This window comes from Chrysemys picta, chromosome 13 (genome assembly GCF_011386835.1).
Source record: "Chrysemys picta bellii isolate R12L10 chromosome 13, ASM1138683v2, whole genome shotgun sequence".
Taxonomy (NCBI): domain Eukaryota; kingdom Metazoa; phylum Chordata; order Testudines; family Emydidae; genus Chrysemys; species Chrysemys picta.
Window position 1 is genome coordinate 6,347,980 of NC_088803.1, and position 5,317 is coordinate 6,353,296.

Consider the following 5,317-nt stretch of genomic DNA (forward strand, 5'->3'; position numbering starts at 1 on the left):
GGAGAGACACATGGGTGACGTCAGTACTCAGAGAGGATCTCTCTAAAGCACTGCTGGGGGCAGGGCAGGGGAGCCTGTAGGGGGCGCTGTCCCTTCAGAGTCGGTGCTGACCTCAATCCCTGAGTGCACCTCTAGGAGGCGCTGTGCTGTAGGGAGCAGGGCAGGGGCTCAGAAGGGGGTGTTCTCAACCTGCAGTCAATGGTGACCCCAATTCCCCAGTGTGGCACTAGGGGGCGCTGTGCTGTCTGGTTTAAAATGAAATACTCCTTCGTTCACCAGTAGTGGTCATCACAGATCCCTTGGCGTTTTCACGACTCGTTTTGCCTCCCTCAAATTGCAGCCTCAGTTGGACCCAGGTTTCTCCAAGCCCCCATCTCCCGAACAGCTCTGCCGGGAGCTCTTCAAGAGCTGCCATGTTCCACCCTAGAAGTGGCTGCATTCTGGTGCTGGGAGCAAGATCTCCTTCTGCAGCATTTGCAATTGTGGGGAAATAGAATAGGGGGGCCTTCTTTTTAATAGCCAAAGCTTTGGATCTAAAGGCCCCAAAATAAACCCTCCAACAGAGATCTGTTATGCTAACTACCCTTACACAAAGCAGTACAGGCCAGGGCCCAGGCCAGGGCCTGAACTAGACTAGACTGCACAATTCCCTGCCAAACTCAGTCAAGGGTCATGACCAGAGGAGGGGGGGGCAAGGAGGGAAAGAATAAAAAGCCCCAGCAGCAGCACTAATGAAATATGTTCATGGCTGATGAAATATAATAACCGCTTGTGTGAAGCAATAGGTAACTTGAGCTAACTGCAAACTGACTAAATGCCGCTTCTCCTTTGGGTGATCTATGACCCACTCCGTGATTCCAGCTATCTGCAAAATTAGCCAATCAGAGATCTTCTTTAGGCGTCCCATGGAACCCCCCCCCCAATCTTTAACCAAAAGACCCCAGAAAATAACATGTATCTTGAGAAATGTACCCAAACTGGTGCCAAGTACCACCCCTGGGGAAAACCACCAAGCGCCCCTCTACCCAAATAAACACCAACTTCTCAGAAATTAATGAGGAAGGTACCGGGGGGGGGGGGGAACTGACCCCAACCCTAATTTCTTAACTCATGACGTATTGTTTGTACTTTGCTTGCGGTTTAATGAAATAAAAACCCGCCTGCGAGCGGTCCTCGGGGTGTCAGTCTTCGGACTGCACCCCAGTGCACTGGTATGTATGTCAATAAACTGGCCTCAGGCTTGAGTCTTTGAACTAAATCACTGCGTGGGTGTCTTTGACCACGACACCCTCATGCTGCTAAACTGCTGTCAAACCACCCCCCAGAAGTGGCTGCATTTCAGCCCCGGGTGAAGATCCCTTTGGAGGGGTAGTGCTAACTGTGTTAAAGCATGGTCAGTCCTCACCCCAGAGCTGGCTGCATTTCAGTGGTTTGATCAACGTATCCCAATATGGGAAGCTCTTCTGGTGCTGGGGATGTTGCATAGATTTCTTGCTTGCAGGCTGTCCTCCAGCCGTGTGTGTGTGTGTGTGTCCCTCCCTTCTGCCCCCTGCTGGAGGGGATGAGATCTGTGTGTGTGTGTCAAGGTCACTCCCCTATCAAACCCCTTAATGAAAACCAATTTGATTTCATTTTGTTTAAAGGATTTTTATAAACACCGACCCAGAACTCCATGGCGAAGGAACAAGAGTAATAATATCCAGGGGGTCCCATTGTAAGAGAAGGTTTCCCACAACAAAAGGGCGCAACGTGCATTGGAACCGATGCAGGGGTAGGGGCCCCTCTGGACTATTTCACATAGTTCTGCAAACACTTGTCTTTGACAGATTAAAACCCAAACTCCCTCTTCTAACCCGTATGCAGAAAGTAACCCAAGCGTTAGGAATTACTGCTCTCCCTGCTCTAACCCAATAACCCCACTCCTCTTCTAAGGCTGGGGATAGAACTCAAGAGTCCTGGCTGCCAGCCCCCGACCCCCTTACATTCAAAGTACAGCAGGAAGAAGTTTGTGGCCGTTAGCGGGTTTTGCAGGGAAGGGAAGGTTGGGGGGATGGGGCATTATGCGAGGTGTTCTCAGCGTGGGGTGGGATGTGGACGGGGTGATGGCAGAGGCCGTGATCGGGAGAGGATTTCGCTGTACACCACATCCTCCGAGATGTACTTTCCTCTTCTCTGCTGGGTCACGGTGCTAGCGGGAGTCGGCCTGGAATAGATGGTATTGCTCGCCTAGGACAGAAAAGACAGGGCCTCATGTCAGCTGTGGGGGGCTGTGCTGCACGGAGAATGGTGAGAGGCTCAATAGGGAGCACTCTCTGCTCAGTGCAGATTTCAATCCCCCAGTGAGACACTAGGGGGCACTCTGCTGCAGGCCATTGGATGGGGGTTGTAGTAGGGGATCTCTCCCCGTGCGGTCTGTGCTGTTCCAAATGCCTCAGTGTGGTGCTAGGGGGCACTGTGCTGTGGGGAGCAGGATGGGAGTCTCAGAATTGGGGGCTCTCCCCTTGGAGTCTATGCTGACCCCTATGCAGTGACAGGGGAGCTGTGTTGCAAGGAGCAGGGTGGAGGCACAATAAGGGGCGCTCTCCCCATGCAGTCATTGCTGACCCCAGTGTTCCAGGACAGCACTGGGAGTCGCTGTGCTGCAGGGAGCGGGATGTGGGTCTCTGAAGGGGGCAATCTCTTCTGATCTTACCAAGGAGTTGAACCCTATCCTGGCATATGAATCCTCTTCTCTCTTGCCCCTTTCCTGGGGATTTCGTCCCACTACAGGCTTCCCTCCGGGGTTGTTGAGCTGCGCCGGCTGGGTGTGGGTCACCGGCTGGACCTGGCCATCACGGCTCCGTTGCTGCAGAGCTAATCACACAACAGGTACGAGGCAAACATGAGTGGCAGGTGGATCCCCTGCCCTGCGGCCTGGTCTCACAGAGGAGCCCAGAGGGCGAATATCTCCTCTGTGCTCTGGTTCCCATCCTTAAAGACTAGGTGGCAACCTCAGATTAGAGTTACCCACAAGGAAGCCAGAGTGTGGCAGTCAGACATTCCCTTCTTAAAGGGTAAGTGCCCCAGAGACCCCACCCCAGGGTTCCAGACCCCATGTCTCCCACCAGTGGGGTATGTGTCTCCGTCACCTGTGGGGGCAGCTGGGAGCGTTACTCACCTGTGCCGGCCCCGGAGGGTCTGTTAACATACACGTGCCTGAAAGAGAGAGAACCAAACATCAGTGGTGGCGCAGGGTCTGCTGAGCAGGGCTGGGGGTCTGATCCCAGGGCAGGAAGATGTCGGGTCACTGGGGGAATGGCACTGGGGATAGAGTCGGTGGGTGCGGTGATTGGGTCAAGGTTACTATAGCTTTTGTTTTTCGCATTTATCCATTCCCAGTCATTCATTCATCTTTCTTTCTCATTCATCTCCTTGCAAACTCGGTCATTTTCTCCTTCCTTCCTTTATTCAGTCTCTCTGTCTCAATCATCTTTTTCTTTCATTCATTCTTTCTCATAATCACTTTTCTGTTCTCTTTGGTTCCCTCTTTCACACACCCCTTCCTTCTGTCTCCCAGTCATCTCTTCTACTTCCTTCCTTCATTGATTCATCTCGTTCTTTCGTTCTGTCTCCCATTCATCCTCTCTCTCATTCATCTCCTCTCAAAACTCATTCATTCATTCATTCCATGTTTTCTCTTTCATTTGTAGGTTTGGGAGCATTAGATCTTCCTTGGTCAACATCGGCAAAGGTCAACTTTGCCGTACACACACAAACGGATTTAAAAAATATTTCCATTGATGATGATCAAAATTTACAAATAGGCAAAGTAAGAAAAATACTGATTGAGAATTGATTTGTTTACTTTAAGGATATTTATTTTGCCTATTCTGACATGGGACATTGCCAATTTGTTTTAGTGTTTATCAAGCTGTGGTCTTTCTGAATCTCAATGTCTCCTGTCCTTAAATAATTAGAGTTTAAGCCCTGCTCAGAATTTCCTGGAACTGTGAAAATTTGAAGAGGAAAAATTGGGGGGAAAATGCTTAAAAATAACCATTGATATTATCCATTTAAATTACGGAAAAATGAAAAGCGAATTCTGCCAGGCCTAGTTGTTTTCAATGTAGTTCCTACCAGCTTGGCCTAGGGGAGAAGATGCCCCATACCATTAGGTGGCAGTGTTGCATCACAGATTACATGACTATAGATTAGAAATTGGGGACATAGGAAATTTACCCAGATTAGACGGTGGGCTGGAGTGGCAGTTCCCCTTGCCCCTCTCAAACAATGAGGTTCTTATGGGATGGGCCAGTCTGTCGGGGTGGGCGGGCATGGACAGACCCGCAAGGGATGGAGAGAGCCAGTCCCTGAGGGGTAGGGGTGTATCGGCCTCTGGAATTGGGGCAACTTACTGTGTCTCTGCCGTGACACCACCTGTGAAGAGAAGGGGAAACAACCATTAAACAGGAACCTGCACGGTCCAGTGGACCTTGGGGCCTTGGCCAAAAGCGAAGGTCTCAGGATCGCTGTGCTCAGTGCGAGGAGTTTGAACAGGGAACCGTTTTAGAGTGATGTATGTTGTGCGCTGAGCCTGTGCGGGGAGAAACCCACCACTTGAAATGCAACATCGTATCCCACTGAAACCAAGGGGCGGCAGTCAGAAATCCCCCTAGTGCCCTGTGGTTCTGGGACAGGAACCCAAGGCCCTGGAGGTGGGGGGCTGCCCCCCAGTGGGGGCGGGGCAGTCATTACTCACATATATTGACCCCAGAGATGTCAGCCGACCTGTGAAGGCAGAAGCGGAGGGTCAGTGGCGGGGCGGGAGGCTGGGGGCCCCTGTCCTCTATGGGGGTGGGCACAGCTCAACCCATACGACCCCCAATTCCCCACACTGCTGCAAAGGATTCTGGGTCACCACTTTCTCTTCTTGCCTCCTTTCCTACTGGTTCATCCTCTTTGTCCTCTTCCATCTCCTTCATTCTCTCTCTTTCCTCCCTCCCCCTTTTCCTCCTCTCCTCCTTTTTCTCTCTTTATTCCCTTTCCTCCATCAATTTCTCCTGTCTTTGCCCCATTCCCTTCGCTCATTCCCTTCGGTCACACTCCAGTTCCCTCCTTCATTCTCTGTTCCTTACCCTCCCCTCGATTCCCCTCAACCTCCCTCCTGTCCTGTGCACTATTTGACCCCTCTTCTGCCCCAGCCTGGTCTCCCTGCCCCCCATCTCCCCCTGAGATCCGCCGCATTCTCCCCCACCCTCCAAACGATCCCTGCTCCCCCCAGTGTTCCCCAGGGAGATCAGCCACTGGGCGCATGTAACCATCCAATGCCCCACATGGG

General features: G+C 51.8%; 1 long non-coding RNA gene across 1 annotated transcript; it reads right to left on the reverse strand.

Annotated features, from left to right (window-relative positions):
• Positions 1–1,667: 1,667 nt before the first annotated feature.
• Positions 1,668–4,892, reverse strand: LOC101938620 (uncharacterized). Its single transcript, XR_010592126.1, has 5 exons — positions 4,739–4,892; positions 4,395–4,416; positions 3,158–3,195; positions 2,693–2,853; positions 1,668–2,226 (listed from the first exon to the last, which is right to left on the reverse strand). It is a non-coding gene; the product is annotated as an uncharacterized LOC101938620 (long non-coding RNA).
• Positions 4,893–5,317: the final 425 nt, after the last annotated feature.